At 46.5% G+C, this 20,562-nt stretch overlaps 1 pseudogene; it reads left to right on the forward strand.

The window, feature by feature from the left end:
- Positions 1 to 20,562, forward strand: part of LOC123133703 (xanthine dehydrogenase-like) — a 52,843-nt pseudogene that overhangs the window by 16,535 nt on the left and 15,746 nt on the right.

Consider the following 20,562-nt stretch of genomic DNA (forward strand, 5'->3'; position numbering starts at 1 on the left):
GTTTTTTTTTAAAACTAGGGTTTGAGACGAGGGGATCCGGGATTTGGAGGAGGGGGTCTATAAATAGACATAAGTGGAGCTAGGAGAGTCCAAATGAGGTGCGGTTTTCGCCCACACGATCGTGATCGAACGCTCTAGGGCATGGAGCAGAGTTTGGTGGGTTTTGGGCCAAATTTGGGGGGTGTTGGGCTGCAACACACACGAGGCCTTTTCGGTCCCTCGGTTAACCGTTGGAGTATCAAACGAAGTCCAAATGATACGAAACTTGACAGGCGGTCTACCGGTAGTAAACCAAGGCCGCTTGGCAAGTCTCGGTCCAATCCGGAAATGTTTAATTCCCAAACACGAAAGAAAGCTAGAGATGACCACCGGAGGAGAACGAAGCGCCGGAATGCAAAATGGACAACGGGGAAAATGCTCGAACGCACGAGATGAACATGTATGCAAATGCGATGCACGAGATGACATGGTATGAGATGCATGAAAACGAAGACAACACACGGAGACAAAAACCCGAACCCGAGAAATAAATATAACTTAGCGCCGGAGACGGCAAGAGTTGGATACAAATATGGAAATTATATCTGGGGCGTTACAATAGTATCTGATGTCTCTATTGTCTATGGAGGGGTAGCTGCAGTGCCACTCACAGATGGAAAAACTGAAAGTTTGCTTGTTGGAAACAAGATGGACTATGGCTTGTTGGATGAGGCCTTCAATTTGTTAAAAGAGGACACCCCACTAGCAGAGAATGCACCAGGTGGAATGGTTGAATTTCGCAGTTCACTTACTTTGAGTTTCTTTTTCAAAATTTTCCTTTATGTAACACATGAGATGAACACTAAGGGGTTGTCAAAGGAGGGGCTGTATGTAGCTAGTATGTCAGCTATACAGTCGTACACTAGGCCTTTTACAATTGGAACTCAAGGTTATGAATTAGTGCAGCAAGGAACTGTTGTGGGTCAACCAATGGTTCCTTTGTCAGCTACGCTTCAGGTATTATTAATGTTTTAGCATTTTACAGAATCTATGTTTTAAGTTGTGTCATCCTTGCTTCAAATCAGAATACATGGAAATTTTCCTGGCCAAACCACTTCCATGAGGAGTACCTGTACTTTTAGGCATCTTGTAGTTCCTGGTGTCGGAGGTACAATATTTCTCCCATTTTCATCACATCTACAACTTGCTGCTTGGAAAACATCATCTGTCTCCTTTTTTTGCTTACATTTGTTGTGTTTGGGATTCTTTTGGACAAAACACACTTTGGGGACATGGTCTCTGTCTAATCCCCTGGGCACCTTTCAGTTCCACATGTAAACTTCGTTTTCATTAGCCACTGCTGGGAGCTTGTGAAAAAATAAAGTTCACTCTGGACCTTGGCTTGACTTAATGTCAGATCTCTCCTGATATATTTTTTTCTGCTTTATTAGATCTCCAATTCAGCGATGCCATGAATCTCTTGCTTTTTGACGGCATTGATATCAAGGAAGCATCAAGCTTGTTTTGCTATCTGGAATGTGAATCAGATCTTTGACCACACCATGCTAGCCAAATAATCCTGTCTTTAATCTATTTTTCTGCCAAACTCAATGTTTTATACCTGAGGCCAGGGTTTTGCTAATTAGAAATCTGGAATCAGGTCCAAACCAATTACAAACCTATGTATATGGAAGTTGAATTCAAAGTGGGCTAGGTGGGTGAATCGGACAATCCGAAATTGGTTTACATAAACTGGAACCCAGTTGGTTCTGCTTTCTCAGCTAGTTTTCGTGTTACTATAATGTTCTTTTTATAAAATCTTTCTTTCTGGACCACACATTCAAATGCATGCCATTTTTATTTAGAAGCGCGCCAAAATGATGCAAAATACAACCAACCTCCAGATGGAGGAAACAAAAAGGAAAAAGAGAAAAGAAACAACAAATGTTTTTAACAATTAACGACTTAATTAACTAACTATGAAAGCAGGGGGTTGTTTTGTTATATTTTATTTCGTGACTTGCTAGATCATCCAATATGCTAGGTGACTGCTGAGGCAGAATATGTTGATGACACACCAACACCCCCGAATACCTTGCATGCTGCTCTGGTACTGAGTAAGGAGGCTCACGCTCGCATTTTGTCTATTGATGATTCAGTTGCCAAATGTTCCCCTGGGTTCGCTGGTCTCTTCCTCTCAAAAGATGTGCCCGGTGCTAACAGTATTGGGCCAATTAGATTCCTCCACAAAAAGAATATTGGGCCAATTATCCATGATGGGGAGGTTTTTGCATCTGATGTCGTTACTTGTGTTGGCCAGGTATATCTGTTGGATCTGATATTTTAGTCGTACAGGTTTTGATATGACTTGGGAGGTGGAATGTCCCGCATCTTTGTTATTTTGATAAAATTACACTTTTCTCTTCTCATTGGCAGATCATCGGAATCGTTGTGGCAGACACCCATGATAATGCAAAAGCTGCTGCAAATAAAGTAAATATCAAGTATTCTAAGCTGCCAGCAATCCTCTCAATAGAGGAAGCTATCAAAGCTAGTAGTTTTCATCCACATACCACAAGATGCCTTTCGAAAGGGGATGTTGAACTATGTTTTGCATCCAATACATGCGATAAAGTTATAGAAGGAGAAGTTCTAGTCGGAGGTCAAGAGCACTTCTACATGGAACCTCAATGCACTCTTGTCTGGCCAGTTGATTCTGGAAATGAAATTCATATGATCTCATCTACTCAAGTATGCCCTGTTCTTTAATATTGAATTTATAATGTGAATTTCATATGTCGATAATATGTTTGATGCTCCCATAGCAATAGCTTCTTTATGAACGAAACACCAATTTAGAAACGAACCACAAATCTAACGAGAAATGTACATTTTGTGCCTTCTTTGTGTTCTTTTATTGAGAAATGACACACACTTTGGTCCTTGCTCGGAAAAAAGTAATAGCTTCTTTTGAAATAAGTAATCTAGAAAAAGGAGTATGAAACTCAGGCTCACCTATAGATACTGCTTTTAGATGTGTATAGTCTCTTTTCGGTACATCCCCATTGTATAAGGGGTTTCCTGCACTTTAACACACATGTATATGTAATGGCCTTTGGTCCTCGATGAATACTAGTTGATAATTATCCAACATGGTATCAGATGCTAGGCTAGCCCCTTCCTCTGGCACGATGCAACTCCATGCGCCCCGTTCCTAGCCTGCTCGTCTCTGGCCGTCCGATCGTTGTCTCTCCAGCCCGACTCTGCTGCCCCTTCAGCAGGACGCCGTCTCGTCCGGCTCCTGTAGCCTCTTCCTCGTTGGGCCTGTCCCGTCCGGTCGCCGTGTCGCCCGGCCGCCCCTCCCACTCGGCCGCTGCCTCATCCAGCTCATCCCGTCAGGTCACCATGTCGCCCGGCCGCCCCTCCCGCTCGGTCGCTGCTCCGTCTTTGCTCGGCCGTCGCCGCCCCAGCTGCCCGGCCGCCGCCACTCCATCTCCGCTTAGCCGCCATCGCCCCAGCTGCCTATCCGGCCGCCATCATCCCGCTGCCTGTCCGGCCGCGGTCGACTGGCCCTGGTCCCTAATCGGTTCCCTGCCTCAATCGAGCGGAGGCTCAATCCAGATCAAGCCGCATGCGTTTCCTTGCCTCGGCCGCTCTTTGCTCGATCTAGATTGAGTCTCTGTGTCCGTTGACTTAAAAAAAAGAGACAGGAAAGAGAAAGAAACAGAAGATCTCGTTATGTCTTCTTCGGGCTATGTCGCTGTTCCTAGGTGTTCGGTGATCTTCGATGGCACCAACTACGCTGAGTTTGTGGGGTTCATGCGCATCCATATGCGTGGTCTTCTTCTGTGGGGTGTTCTCTCTGGCGAGGTCTCCTGTCCGCCATGCCCTATTGCGCCAGTGACCCCAATCCCATCGGTGCCGCCAGTACTTGCTGCTGATGCATCTCAGGCTGACCGGGATTAAGCCAAGGCTCTCGATGATGCTGCGGCTGATGCTTATGATCAGCAGGTATCAGCTTATTCAGATGCTCTTTCGGTGTTCCGTGATGATCTGTCTGCTTACACTCAGTGGTGCAATGATGATGCTCGTGCTGCTGTTGTTCTCACTGCGAGTGTCCTCCCTCAGTTTGCTTTGGAGTTCATGGGACTTGGCACAGTTGCAGCGATGTGGTCTTATCTCTGTCAGTGCTATCAGCCCTCTGGTGATGCTCTCTACCTATCTGTGGTGCATCAGGAGCACGCACTCCAGCAAGGTGATTCCTCTGTTGATGAGTTCTATTCACAGTGCTCTGCCATCTGGCGTTAGCTTGACCCTCTTAGGACATTTGTTTGTGGGACTTGCCATTGCTGTCAGACTACATGGTCTGACTTGGGAGTTTCAGCGTGTCCATGAGTTCTTATCTCGCCTCCGCTCTGAGTTTGAGCCTCGACGTGCTCACTTGCTTGCCCGTGGTCGTGTTCCTATCTCGGAGGTACTTGTTGAGCTTCGTGCAGAGGAGATCCGCCTTCGTTCTGCTCGATTGCTTGTGGTTCCTTCTGTGTTGGCTGCTCGAGCTCATGTGTCCTCTCCTCGTCTCACTGCTCCACCGCTCCTGCCCACACCTTCAGGGAGGGTGGGTCGCCCTCCTTATGTTGAGAAGGGTCGGTCGCGTCGTGACACCTTCTGTGACTACTGCTCCAGGCCAGGCCACCCAGAGTCTGGTTGTCGCCAAAAGCAGCGAAACCAAAGGGGCTCCTCTTCGAGTTGGACTCCTGTGTCATCATCGACTCCGTCACGCACTGACCAGGACATTGTGCAGCTCAAGCACCTTCTGGCTTCCTCTGTTTCTTCATCGAGGGGTTCTCCTGCTGGATGTGACTGCTTCCACCACTTCATCACTGCCGGCATCTACACCATCAGGTACATCTTCATGGGTTCTGGACTCTGGAGCTTCCTTTCTATGTCCTCTGATTCTTCAGCATTGTTTTCTCTTTTCCCTCTTGATTCTCCTATTAATGTTCTTACTGCCGATGGCACATCTCTTCCTGTTGCTAGTTGTGGTATTCTTTCCACTCCATCCTTTTCTGTTCCTAGTGTTTCTCATGTTCCTTGCCTTACCATGAATCTCTTTTCCGCTGCCCAACTTACTGATTCTGGTTGTCGTGTCATTCTTGATACCGACTCTTGTTCTATTCAGGATCATCGCACCAAGGTTTTGGTTGGTGTTGGCCCCCGGCGCCGTGAGTCAGAGGGCCTTTGGGAAGTTGACTGGCTTTGTGTTCCTTCCGCTGCCACCACTTTAGTCAGCTCTCATGCTCTTGCTGCCTCTTCATCTGCGTCCTTACAGCAGTGGCATCATCGCCTTTGTCACATCTGTGGCTCTCGCTTGTCTTCATTAGTGCGCCAGTGTCTCTTAGGGTCTGTATCTAGAGATGTTTCTTTACATTGTAATGGTTGTAGACTTGGCAAACAGACCCAATTACCTTATCCTACCAGTCAGTTGGTATCTCAGCGTCCTTTTGACTTAGTTCATTCTGATGTCTGGGGTCCTGCTCCCTTTGATTCGAAAGGTGGTCATCGCTATTATGTTTTGTTTATTGATGATTTCTCTCGCTACACTTGTTGGCTCTATTTCATGAAATCTCGTAGCGAGGTTCTCTCTCTATACAAATGGTTCGCACCCATTTTTCCACGTCTATTCGTACTTTTTGTGCTGACTCCGCTGGAGAGTATATCTCCCAGATGTTGTGTGGTTTTCTCGCCGAATAGGGTGCCCTTGCCCAGTTCTCCTGTCCTGGTGCTCATGCCCAGAATGGCGTTACAGAACGTAAGCATTGTCATCTACTTGAGACGACTCGTGCGCTGATGATTGCCGCCTCCCTTCCACCCCACTTTTGGGTTGAGGCTGTTTTTGCATCCACCTATCTCATCAAAATTCAGCCATCGACTGCTCTGCAGGGTGGTATTCCTATGGAGTGCCTCACTGGTCGCTCTCCTGACTACTCAACTCTTCGTATGTTTGGATGTGTGTGCTATGTCCTTCTTGGCCCGCTCGAGTGCACCAAACTGACTGCTCAGTCGGTTGAGTGTGTTTTCCTTGGCTGCAGTGATGAGCACAAGGGCTATCGTTGTTGGGATCCCGTCGGTCGTCGCTTGCGCATCTCGCGTGATGTGACTTTTGACGAGTCTCGCTCTTACTTCCCTTGTCTCTCTTCCTCGAGCTTCTCCGTGGACGAGATTTCTTTTCTTCTCCTTCCCGATTCACCCTGCTATGTGCCTCATGTTTCAGCTCTTCCTCCGGCACCTCTCATCCGTTCCCATTCACCACCAGCACCCTCTTCCCCATCCTCCTCATCTACCTCTCCACCATCATCTCCAGTCTGTCACCCTCTCTCACCGTTTCCTCTCCACTACACTCGTCGTCCTTGTTCTGAGGATGCTTCCCCTGAGGTGCCTTCCACCTCTAGTGCGTCTCCCTTCACGCCTCCCCTGGTTCATAACATCTGTGCTCGGCCTCGCCCCCCGCCTGATCGCTATTCTCCTGATCGGTATGGTCTCTATGTTATTACTGCGCCCACTTCCTATCGGACTGCCATGACTCAGCCTGAATGGAAGCTTGCGATGGCCGAAGAGCTTGTTGCCCTTGAGCGCTCTGGCACATGGGATCTGGTTTCCCTTCCTTCCGGTGTTCGTCTCATCCCCTGCAAGTGGATCTACAAGATTAAGACTCGCTCTGATGGTTGTCTAGAATGCTACAAAGCTCGGCTTGTGGCTCGTGGTTTTCAGTAGGAGCAGGGACGCGATTATGATGAGACATTCGCTCCTGTGGCCCACATGACCACTGTCTGCACTCTTCTTGCTGTGGCTTCTGTTCGTCATTGGTCTATCTCTCCACTTATGTCCAGAACGCCTTTCTCAATGGCGAGTTGCATGAGGAGGTTTATATGCAGCCACCACCGGGGTCCTATGCTTCTAATGGTATGGTCTGTAGACTTCGTCGCTCTCTCTATGGTCTTAAACAGGCCCCTCGCGCCTGGTTCGAGCGTTTCGCCTCTGTGGTGACTGCCGCTGGTTTCTTGCCCAGTGATCATGATCCCGCATTGTTTGTTCACACGTCTCCTCGTGGCCGGACTCTTCTCCTTCTCTATGTTGATGACCTCGAAAAAAAATAGCGCGCTACAGAAAATAGCATGGCCCCGGAAAATATGCTATTAGCATGCTATAGCGCGCTATTAGCGAGGCATTGTATATTGATTTATTTAGCGAGACAATTCTCTATATGCTATAGCATGCTATTAGCGGCGTTATAGCGCGCTATTTTTTCCAGTGGGTGGGACCCACTATAACTAGTGCTTCTGCTTATTATAGGCTATAGCCTAGCATCTGGTGCGGTCCATTTTGTCAGTAGGCTTCACTTCTAAGGATTTTTATATTACATAGTATCTAGTCACCTAATGACTCGGTGCCAGTAATTTTTATTTAGGTCACTAAAGTAGTGACCTAAAAGGTCTTATATTAGTTTACAGAGGCTGTAAAAAATAAGCCTCATGTGTATCACATGTACCAAAGGTTCATCACAGGATTCTTTCGTCGATGAGAAGTGCGTCAAAGTTGAGTGCCTGTCTTGGTTCAGTTTGTTCAGACCTTGGCAGTTTTCAGCTAAATATTTTTCCAGTACAAATTGTAGTATTGTCTTTCCTGACCTTATTTTTGTGAGTTCACTTGTCTATTGTTACCAGTGTCTTGTGTCATGTTTGTTTGACATTGCATATGCACTCAGCCTTATATATTCTCTTATTTGACTAAATGTTCTTTATCTTAAGGCTCCCCATACACATCAGATGTATGTTGCTAATGTTCTTGGTCTTCCACTATCAAAAGTTGTTTGCAAGACTAAGCGTATTGGTGGCGGATTTGGTGGAAAAGAAACTAGATCAGTAATATTTGCTGCAGCAGCGTCTGTAGCTGCCTATTGTCTAAGAAGGCCAGTAAAGATTGTTTTGGATAGGGATGTTGACATGATGACAACTGGGCAAAGACACGGTTTTTTGGGGAAATATAAGGTATGGAGTTTAAATAGTACATTGCTTTCAGCCATATAGTTAGTACTGTGATGTTGCATGAATCCAAACTAGTAGTGTATGAGTCGCATGGAACCTGTTGTCCGTGTTCATCTGAGTGTGTTGTAAGCTTGCATGTCGCGAATCTAGTATGAGACTATGAGTACATGTAGATTCAAATAGAGTATGACTAGGTAGAGGTATTGGGTGTTGGTTGCTCGTATATAAGCAGCGGTAGTCATCAAGTTGTAAACATCAGAAAAATACAAAAGCAGTAGAAGAAATACAAGGCATGATATGTGCCTCTGGCCAATGTCAAGTTGTTGCATTCGTGTCTTTGTGTTTTGGACTTCTGTTCCTGGTGTTTGCGTGAGTGCCGGTCGAGCTGTCAGATCGTGTGTTCGATCCTTGGGAAAACTAATATGTGAGTCTGATGGCTCTAGTCTGCTGAGTTCCTAGCAAATAATTTTAGCAACTGGGTTGATTGGTTCTAGAGGACCCAATATCTCCATATGCACCATGTTGTAAGATTTAAAAGATAGACGTGAATTTTTCAGTGATAATCAGTGAATACACTGGACCCCTGTCATGTAATGTTGAAGTCAATTATGGACGACAACAGGTGGAAAATTGGCTCAAATACGAGTAGTACTGAATTTCCCTTTACTTTTCTGTATTTTACCGAACTATAATTGATCTTTTAGGTTGGATTTACCAATGACGGGAAGATACTGGCCTTAGACCTTGAAATTTAGAACAATGGCGGCAACTCACTAGATCTCTCCCTTGCAGTCTTGGAGCATGCTATGTTTGAGTCAGAAAATGTCTATGATATACCAAATATCAGAGTCAGTGGGAAAGTATGCTTTACAAATTTCCCAAGCAATACTGCCTTTAGAGGTTTTGGTGGTCCACAAGGTATGTTGATTGCAGAGAATTGGATTCATCACATAGCTATGGAAATCAAGCGGACTCCAGAGGAGATAAAAGTAAGAATGGCCATGTTTACATGTGGTGCTATCCTTGTCACCCAATTTTTCTTGGTAATTGATGTACTGTTTGCAGGAACTTAATTTTCACAGTGATGGAGTTGTGCTTTATTATGGCCAGTTGGTGCAGAGCTGTAAAATACATTCCGTTTGGGATGAACTAAAGGCATCTTCTAATTTTGTGGAGGCTCGCAAAGCTGTAAATGTCTAACAGTAATAATCGCTGGAGGAAGCGAGGAATTGCTATGATTCCCACAAAATTTGGCATATCATTCACTACAAAATTTATGAATCAGGTGAATAGCTCCCCCTCACAAACTCCACAAGAAACCTCTGCTACAGTTGTGTAATCTCTATATAAATCATATTTTATTGGGTTAGTATCTTTTGTATGAACAACTTTACTTCTTTGTACTTAGTATATGATGAACTGAGTCGCAACAAAACTATGGAAAACTTATGAATTTGGCATTGCTACTTGCTAGGTCCTTGTTGGGACCTGCGCCCAATAGCTAAATGGAGAATGGGATAAACAGACATCCCCTGTGTGGGGGTGGTGTCATTGTCATCGGATTTGTACCCCAGAACACACAAACATATTATCTTGCCAGCAATGTACCTTGTCGCTGGTGCTTGTATCAGATGAAGAATTTGCAGGATTATATTCCTTGATCAGTGTGGATCATGCATTTGGATGAAATTCCTCTAAAATTTGTTGTATTTTGTGCCATTTCTGGCAAGTGTATACTCCAGTACCATGATGATATTCTGAATCATTGTTTAAATTATAGATGTTCCATCGTAAATATTAAACAAGTTAAAACCTTAGCTATGGCTTACATCATGTTTGGTTACGTCATTATTCAATCTGACACAAGTTTGTATGGGTAAACAATTGCAGGCTGGTGCTCTTGTGCAAGTTTACACTGATGGTACTGTCCTGGTAACGCATGGTGGAGTTGAGATGGGGCAGCGTTTACACACAAAGATAGCCCAAGTTGCTGCCTCGTCACTCGATATACCTCTAAGCTGTGTATTTATCTCAGAGACAAGTACAGACAAGGTGAGGTTTGGAACCCATTGCTGGTAGGGAATATCCCTCTATACAGAACATATATCTACTTTGTCTTTGTTTGTATATCGTACTTTTTCTGTTACTATCGATGGAGTGATCACATATTTCATATATATGCTTAGGTTCCAAATGCTTCACCAACATCAGCTTCCACCAGTTCAGATTTGTATGGTGCTGCAGTTTTGGATGCCTGTCAGCAAATAAAGGCTCGGATGGAACCCATTGCTAGTAGGGGCAACTACAAGTCTTTTGCGGAGGTAATATCTGTTAGATGTATATAGCACCTGGCTGGTTCGGCCACTGCCTTTGCCCCTGGCTGGTTTTGGCCAGCGGGTAACCAGCACCCAGCAAGGCGCCTACCACTAGTAGAAAAAGGACCTAATGTGAGACACATTAGTCCCGGTTCGATTTTGGCCTGGTACTAATGATACCATTAGTGCCGGTTCGAATGGCTATGCATTAATGCCGGTTCGTTTTGAACCTTTAGTACCGGTTCGTGCCACGAACCGGTACTAAATGGGGTGGTGGCAGGCTGGCGTCAGGCCAGGGCCGCGCGATCACCTTTAGTACCGGTTCGTGGCACAAACTGATACTAAAGGGCTAACCTTTAGTACCGGTTCGTGCCACGAACCGGTACTAAAGGGGTTTGACCTATAGTCCCGGTTGGAGACACAAATCGGGACTATAGGGATATTTTCAAACTCTAACCCCCCCGGTGTATCGCCATTTCAGTTTTAAAAAATACAAAAGAAAATGATAAAAAATTCAAAACATAAAATTCTTCGAGATGTAGTTATATTACTACATCTACTAGTTAGTAAAATTTAAAAACTTAAATTTAGACATGTTTTGCAAAAAGTGTAGGGAAAATGTAAAACGGCTATAACTTTTGCATACGATGTCGGAAAAAAACGTATAATTTATCAAAAAATTTAGCACGAAAATCCGCATCCGATTTTGACCGCCTACGACCTGTTTGCAATTTTTAAGAATCCTCAAATTCCAAAAGAAAAAAAAAGATATGCTCAAATTTCTGTTTTTTTTTATTTTGGTTAAATCTAGTCAAACTATGGTCAAACTCCTTATTCAAGAAGTATTAATGTTGCTACATAATTATTCAAGAATATTAGTGTTACTAAATAATTATTTCAATTTTTGAATTTTGGTCAAATCTGGTCAAACTATGGTCAAACTGTGGTCAAACTATGGTCAAACTGTGGTCAAACTTATTCAAGAAATATTAGTGTTACTAACTGTTTTTTAGAATAATAGTTCCAAACTCAAACGGTGAAACCTATGACCTAATGCTCAAGCTAAACTGCTGAGGTTAATAGGATTGGCAGCTTACATTTGTCAGGAAAACAACAAGAGCAGACTTGGAAACGAGGGAGAATAGAACCCGGAAGTTAAGCGTGCTCAGGCTGGGGTAGTGAGAGGATGGGTGACCGTCCGGGAAGTTAGATGATTTGGAATGATGAGGGATGATTAGAGATTAGAGGTTAAATTGAGCAGTGGTGAGGGGTGATTAGAGATTAGAGGTTAAAATAATTTAGAAAATTAAAAATCAGAAGAAGAAAAATCAAATATTTTATAAAAAATTTAAAATAAAAATAAAAAATACCTTTAGTACTGGTTGGTAACACCAGCCGGTGCTAAAGGTCCCCCATACCTCGGCGCGAGCTCACGCCACATGGTGGGCCTTTAGTGGTGGTTCGTGCCGAACCGGTACTAAAGGGGGGGGGGGGCTTTAGTCTCCACCCTTTAGTGTCGGTTGCAGAACCGGCACTAAAGGCCCTTACGAACCGGTTTTAAAGCTCCGGTTTCTACTAGTGTACGCCTCTCTACTTGCGCCAGGCAGCGCCGCTCAACCTGCTTGAGCGAGCTCCTACCGACCTCGAGCGCCCCTCTGCCGATCCAGATCGAGTGCGTGCTGGTTGACTTCCAAAAAAACCAACAACAACAGAGAGTAGACCTTGTTAAGTCTTCTTCGGGCTATGTCGCTGTTCCCAGGTGTTCGGTGATTTTTGATGGCACCAACTATGTTGAGTTTGTGGGGTTCATGCACATCCATATGCGTGGTCTTCTTCTGTGGGGTGTTCTCTCTGGCGAGGTCCCCTGTCCGCCATGCCCTGTTGCGCCAGTGGCCCCAATCCCACCGGTGCCGCCAGTACTTACTGCCGATGCTTCTCAGGCTAACCGGGATGCAGCCAAGGCTCTCGATGATGCTGCGGTTGATGCTTATGATTAGCAGGTATCAGCTTATTCAGATGCTCTTTTTGTGTACCGCGACGATCTGTCTGCTTACACTCAGTGGTGCAATGATGATGCTCGTGCTACTGCTGTTCTCACTGCAAGTGTCCTTCCTCAGTTTGCTTCGGAGTTCATGGGACTTGGCACAGTTGCAGCAATGTGGTCTTATCTCTGTCAGCGCTATCAGCCCTCTGGTGATGCTCTCTACCTATCTGTGGTGCGTCAGGAGCACGCGCTCCAGCAAGGTAATTCCTATGTTGATGTGTTCTATTCACAGTGCTCTGCCATCTGGCGTCAACTTGAATCTCTTCGGACAGTTGTTTGTGGAACTTGTCGTTGCTGTCAGACTACTCGGTCTGATTTGGAGTTTCAGCGGGTTCATGAGTTTTTATCACGTCTCCGCTCTGAGTTCGAGCCTCGACGTGCTCACCTGCTTGCTCGTGGGCGTGTTCCTATCTCGGAGGTGCTTGCTGAGCTTCATGATAAGGAGACCTGCCTTTGCTCTGCAGGGTTGCTCGCGGTTCCGTCTGTGTTGGCTTCTCGGGCTCCAGTGTCGTCTGCTCGTGTCACTGCTCCACCGCTCCTACCTACACCTTCAAGGGGGGTGGGTCTCCCTCCTTATGCTGAGAAGGGCCGGTCGCGCCGTGACACCTTCTGTGGCTACTGCTCTTGGCCAGGTCACCCAAAGTCTGATTGCCGTGAGAAGAAGCGAGACCAGAGGCGCTCCTCTCCCAGTGGGACTCTTGGATCTTCCTCGACTCCGTCACTCACTGACCAGGACATTGTACAACTCAAACGCCTTCTGGCTTCCTCTGGTTCTTCACCGACAGGTTCTGCTACTGTTGTGACTGCTTCCACCACTTCATCACCACCGACATCTACACCGTCAGGTACATCTTCGTGGGTTCTGAACTATGGAGCTTCCTTTCATATGTCATCTGATTCTTCAGCGTTGTCTTCTCTTCGCCCTCTTTATTATCCTATCAATGTTCTTATTGCCGACGGCACATCTCTTTCTGTTGCTAGTCGTGGTATTCTTTCCACTCCATCTTTTTCTGTTCCGAGTGTTTCACATGTTCCTCGCCTTACCATGAATCTTTTTTCTGCTGCCCAACTTACTGATTCTGGTTGTCGGGTCATTCTTGATACCGATTCTTGCTCCATTCAGGATCGCCACACCAAGGTTTTGGTTGGTGCTGGCCCCCGGCGCTGTGAGTCCGAGGGTCTTTGGGAAGTTGACTGGCTTTGTGTTCCTTCTGCTGCCACCACCTCAGTCAGCTCCCATGTGTTGGGTAACGTTGCAGAAAATTAAAAAAAATTCTACGGTTTCACCAAGATCCATCTATGAGTTCATCTAAGCAACGAGTCATGGGAGAGAGATTGCATCTACATACCACTTGTAGATCGCGTGCGGAAGCGTTCGAGGGAACGGTGATGATGGAGTCGTACTCGACGTGATTCAGATCACCGATGACCAAGTGCTGAACGGAAAGCACCTCCGCGTTCAACACACGTACGGTACGGACGACGTCTCCTCCTTCTTGATCCAGCAAGGGGGAAGGAGAGGTTGAGGAAGAAAGCTCCAGCAGCAGCACGACGGCGTGATGATGGTGGAGAGGCAGTACTCCGACAGGGCTTCGCCAAGCGCACAACGGAGGAGGAGAGGTGTTGGGGAGGGGAGGGGCTGCGCCTTGGATCAGGTGTTCAGCCCTCCCCTCACCCCTCTATTTATAGGGGAAGGAGGAAGGGGGCCGGCCCCCTCTAGATGAGATCTAGAGGGGAGCGGCGGCCAGGGAGGGGGCTTGCCCCCCAAGCAAAGGGGGGCGCCCCCTTTAGGGTTCCCCCCCCCCAACCCTAGGCGCATGGGCCCAAGGGGGGGCGCGCCCAGCCCTCCAGGGGCTGGTTCCCTTCCCCACGCGGCCCATGTGGCCCACCAAGAAAGGTGGCCCCCTCCGGTGGACCCCCGGGAACCCCTCCGGTGGCCCCGGTACAATACCGATATGCCCCCAAAACTTTCCGGTGTCCGCATGACAACTTCCCATATATAAATCTTTACCTCCGAACCCTTCCGGAACTCCTCGTGACGTCCGGGATCTCATCCGGGACTCCGAACAACATTCGGTAATCACATACAAGTCTTCCTAATAACCCTAGCGTCACCGAACCTTAAGTGTGTAAACCCTACGGGTTCGGGAGACATGCAGACATGACCGAGACGGCTCTCCGGTCAATAACCAACAGCGGGATCTGGATACCCATGTTGGCTCCCACATGCTCCTCGATGATATCATCTAATGAACCATGATGTCGAGGATTCAATCAACCCCGTATGCAATTCCCTTTGTCAATCGGTACGTTACATGCCCGAGACTCGGTCGTCGGTATCCCAATACCTCGTTCAGTCTCATTACCGGCAAGTCACTTTACTCGTACCGTAATGCATGATCCCGTGACCAAACACTTAGTCACTTTGAGCTCATTATGATGATGCATTACCGAGTGGGCCCAGAGATACCTCTCCGTCATACGGAGTGACAAATCCCAGTCTCGATCCGTGTCAACCCAACAAACACTTTCGGAGATACCTGCAGTGCACCTTTATAGTCACCCAGTTACGTTGTGACGTTTGGTACACCCAAAGCACTCCTACGGTATCCGGGAGTTACACGATCTCATGGTCTAAGGAAGAGATACTTGACATTGGAAAAGCTCTAGCAAAACGACCTACACGATCTTATGCTATGCTTAGGATTGGGTCTTGTCCATCACGTCATTCTCCTAATGACGTGATCCCGTTGTCAATGACATCTAATGTCCATAGTCAGGAAACCATGACTATCTGTTCACCAACGAGCTAGTCAACTAGGGGCTTACTAGGGACGTATTGTGGTCTATGTATTCCAGATAATAAAATTATAGCATGAATAAAAGACAATTATCATGAACAAGGAAATATAATAATGATACTTTTATTATTACCTCTAGGGCATATTTCCAACAGTCTCTCACTTGCACTAGAGTCAATAATCTAGTTACATTGTGATGAATCGAACACCCATAGAGTTCTGGTGCTGATCACTTTTTGCTCGCGGAAGAGGTTTAGTCAACGGATCTGCGACATTCAGATCCGTATGCACTTTGCAAATTTCTATGTCTCCATCTTGAACATTTTCACGGATGGAGTTGAAGTGACGCTTGATGTGCCTGGTCTTCTTGTGAAACCTGGGCTCCTTGGCAAGGGCAATAGCTCCAGTGTTGTCACAGAAAAGTTTGATCGGCCCCGACGCATTGGGTATGACTCCTATGTCGGTGATGAACTCCTTCACCCAGATTGCTTCATGCGCTGCCTCCGAGGCTGCCATGTACTCCGCTTCACATGTAGATCCCGCCACGACGCTCTGCTTGCAGCTGCACCAGCTTACTGTTGGAAATATGCCCTAGAGGCAATAATAAAAGTATTATTATATTTCATTGTTCATGATAATTGTCTTGTATTCATGCTATAACTGTATTATCCGGAAATCGTAATACACGTGTGAATACTTAGACCACACTATGTCCCTGGTAAGCCTCTAGTTGACCAGCTCGTTGTGATCAACAAATAGTCATGGTTTCCTGACTATGGACATTGGATGTCGTTGATAACGGGATCACATCATTAGGAGAATGATGTGATGGACAAGACCCAATCCTAAGCATAGCATAAAAGATCGTGTAGTTCGTTTTGCTAGAGCTTTGCAAGTGTCAAGTATCTCTTCCTTCGACCATGAGATCGTGTAACTCCCGGATACCGTAAGAATGCCTTGGGTGTACCAAACGTCACAACGTAACTGGGTGACTATAAAGGTACATTACAGGTATCTCCGAAAGTAGCTGTTGGGTTGACACGGATCGAGACTGGGATTTGTCACTCCGTATGACGGAGAGGTATCTCTGGGCCCACTCGGTAATGCATCATCATAATGAGCTCAATGTGACCAAGGTGTTGGACACGGGATCATGCATTACGGTACGAGTAAAGTGACTTGCCGGTAACGAGACTGAACAAGGTATTGGGATACCGACGATCGAGTCTCGGGCAAGTAACGTACCGATTGGCAAAGGGAATTGCATACAGGGTTTGATCGAATCCTCGACATAGTGGTTCATCCGATGACTACATCGAGGAGCATGTGGGAGCCATCATGGGTATCCAGATCCCGCTGATGGTTATTGACTGAGAGCGTCTCGGTCATGTCTGCATGTCTCCCGAGCCCGTAGGGTCTACACACTTAAGGTTCGGTGACGCTAGGGTTATGAAGATATGTATATGCAGAAACCCGAATGTTGTTCGGAGTCCCGGATGAGATCCCGGACGTCACGAGGAGTTCCGGAATGGTCCGGAGGCAAAGAATTATATATAGGAAGTGCTATTTCGGGCACCGGGACAAGTTTCGGGGTTATCGGTATTGTACCGGGACCACCGGAAGGGTCCCGGGGGTCCACCGGGTGGGGCCACCTGTCCCGGGGGGCCACATGGGCTGTAGGGGGTGCGCCTTGGCCATCATGGGCCAAGGGCACCAGCCCCTATAGGCCCATGCGCCTAGGGTTTCCCCCTAGGAGGAGTCCTAGTGGTGGAAGGCACCCCTAGGTGCCTTGGGGGGGAGGGAAACCTCCCCTAGGCCGCCGCCCCCCCTAGTAGATCTCATCTACTAGGGCCGGCGCCCCCCCCTTGGCACCCCTATATATAGTGGGGGGGGAGAGGAGGAGAACACACCAGCCCCTGGCGCCTCCACCTCCCCCCGTTACATCTCTCCCTCGTAGTCTCGGCGAAGCCCTGCTACTGTGACGCCCTGCATCCACCACCACGCCGTCGTGCTGCTGGATCTTCATCAACCTCTCCTTCCCCCTTGCTGGATCAAGAAGGAGGAGACGTCTCCCATCCCGTACATGTGTTGAACGCGGAGGTGCCGTCCGTTCGGCGCTGGTCATCGGTGATTTGGATCACGTCGAGTACGACTACATCATCACCTTGCAAGCTTCCGCACGCGATCTACAAGTGGTATGTAGATGCAAACTCTCTCCCTAGACTCGTTGCTTAGATGAACTCATAGATGGATCTTGGTGAAACCGTAGGAAAAATTTTAATTTTCTGCAACGTTCCCCAACAGTGGCATCATGAGCTAGGTCTATGCGTAGTTCTCTTTGCACGAGTAGAACACAACTTTGTTGTGGGCGTGGATTTTGTCATCTTACTTGCCTCTACTAGTCTTTTCTTGCTCAACGGTATTGTGGGATGAAGCGGCCCGGACCAACCTTACACGTACTCTTACGTGAGACCGGTTCCACCGACTGACATGCACTAGTTGCATAAGGTGGCTGGCGGGTGTCTGTCTCTCCCACCTTAGTTGGAGCGGAATCGATGAACAGGGCCCTTATGAAGGGTAAATAGAAGTTGACAAAATCACGTTGTGGTGATTCGTAGGTAAGAAAACGTTCTTGCTAGAACCCAATTGCAGCCACGTAAAAGATGCAACAACAATTAGAGGACGTCTAACTTGTTTTTGCAGCGATTGATCATGTGATGTGATATGGCCAGAAGTTGTGATGAATGATGAATTGTGATGTATGAGATCATGTTCTTTGTAATAGGATTCACGACTTGCATGTCGATGAGTATGACAACCGGCAGGAGCCATAGGAGTTGTCATTATTTTTTGTATGACCTGCGTGTCATTGAACAACGCCATGTAAACTACTTTACTTTATTGCTAAACATTAGTCATAGAAGTAGAAGTAGTCGTTGGCGTGACAACTTCATGAAGACACGATGATGGAGATCATGATGATGGAGATCATGGTGTCAAGCCGGTGACAAGATGATCATGGAGCCCCGAAGATGAAGATCAATGGAGCTATATGATATTGGCCATATCATGTCACAACTATATAATTGCATGTGATGTTTATTATGTATTATGCATCTTGTTTACTTAGGACGACGGTAGTAAATAAGATGATCCCTTATAAAATTTCAAGAAGTGTTCTCCCCTAACTGTGCACCGTTGCTACAGTTCGTCGTTTCTAAGCACCACGTGATGATCGGGTGTGATGGATTCTTACGTTCACATACAACGGGTGTAAGACAGTTTTACACAGCGAAAACACTTAGGGTTAACTTGACGAGCCTAGCATGTGCAGACATGGCCTCGGAACACGGAGACCGAAAGGTCGAACACGAGTCGTATGGAAGATACGATCAACATGAAAATGTTCACCGACGATGACTAGTCCGTCTCACGTGATGATCGGACACGGGCTAGTCGAATCGGATCGTGTAACACTTAGATGACTAAAGGGATGTCTAATCTAAGTGGGAGTTCATAATTTGATTAGAACTTTATTATCATGAACTTAGTCTAAAACCTTTGCAAATATGTCTTGTAGATCAATGGCCAACGCTAATGTCAACATGAACTTCAATGCGTTCCTAGAGAAAACCAAGCTGAAAGATGATGGCAGCAACTATACGGACTGGGTCCGGAACCTGAGGATCATCCTCATAGCTGCCAGGAAACAATATGTCCTAGAAGGACCGCTAGGTGACGCTCCCGTCCCAGAGAACCAAGACATTATGAATGCTTGGCAAACTCGCGCTGATGATTACTCCCTCGTTCAGTGCGGCATGCTTTACAGCTTAGAACCGGGGCTCCAAAAGCGTTTTGAGCATCACGGAGCATATGAGATGTTCGAAGAGCTGAAACTAGTTTTCCAAGCTCATGCCCGGGTCGAGAGATATGATGTCTCCGACAAGTTCTACAGTTGTAAGATGGAGGAAAACAGTTCTGTCAGTGAGCACATCCTGAAGATGTCTGGGTTGCACAACCGTATGACCCAGCTGAACATTAACCTCCCAGATGAGGCGGTCATTGACAGAATCCTCCAGTCGCTCCCACCAAGCTACAAGAGCTTTGTGATGAACTACAACATGCAAGGAATGGAAAAGACCATTCCTGAATTGTTCTCGATGCTGAATTTAGCAGAGGCTGAAATCAAGAAAGAACATCAAGTGTTGATGGTCAATAAGACCACTAAGTTCAAGAAGGGCAAGGGTAAGAAGAACTTCAAGAAGGACGGCAAAGATGTTGCCGCGCCTGGTAAGCCAGTTACCGGGAAGAAGTCGAAGAATGGACCCAAGCCTGAGACTGAGTGCTTTTATTGCAAGGGGAAGGGTCACTGGAAGCGGAACTGCCCCAAATACTTAGCGGATAAGAAGGCCGGCAACACCAAAGGTATATTTGATATACATGTGATTGATGTGTACCTTACCAGTAATCGTAGTAACTCCTGGGTATTTGATACCGGTGCCGTTGCTCATATTTGTAACTCACAGCAGGAGCTGCGGAATAAACGGAGACTAGCAAAGGACGAGGTGACGATGCGCATCGGGAATGGTTCCAGAGTCGATGTGATCGCCGTCGGCACGCTGCCTCTACATTTACCTACGGGATTAGTTTTGAACCTCAATAATTGTTATTTAGTGCCAAGTTTGAGCATGAACATTGTATCTGGATTTCGTTTAATACGAGATGGCTACTCATTTAAGTCTGAGAATAATGGTTGTTCGATTTATATGAGAGATATGTTTTATGGTCATGCTCCGATGGTCAATGGTTTATTCTTAATGAATCTCGAGCGTAATATTACACATGTTCATAGTGTAGATGCCAAAAGATTTAAAGTTGATAACGATAGTCCCACATACTTGTGGCACTGCCGCCTTGGTCACATTGGTGTCAAGCGCATGAAGAAGCTCCATGCCGATGGACTTTTAGAGTCTCTTGATTATGAATCGTTTGACACGTGCGAACCATGCCTCTTAGGCAAAATGACCAAGACTCCGTTCTCCGGAACAATGGAGCGAGCAACCAACTTGTTGGAGATCATACATACCGATGTGTGCGGTCCAATGAGCGTTGAGGCTCGCGGAGGATATCGTTATGTTCTCACTCTCACAGATGACTTGAGTAGATATGGGTATATCTACTTAATGAAACACAAGTCTGAGACCTTTGAAAAGTTCAAGGAATTTCAGAATGAGGTGGAGAATCAACGTGACCGAAAGATAAAATTCTTACGATCAGATCGTGGAGGAGAATACTTAAGTCACGAATTTGGTACACACTTAAAGAAATGTGGAATCGTTTCACAGCTCACGCCGCCTGGAACACCTCAGCGAAACGGTGTG

The sequence above is a fragment of the Triticum aestivum genome, chromosome 6B (assembly GCF_018294505.1).
Source record: "Triticum aestivum cultivar Chinese Spring chromosome 6B, IWGSC CS RefSeq v2.1, whole genome shotgun sequence".
Classification (NCBI taxonomy): Eukaryota; Viridiplantae; Streptophyta; class Magnoliopsida; order Poales; family Poaceae; genus Triticum; species Triticum aestivum.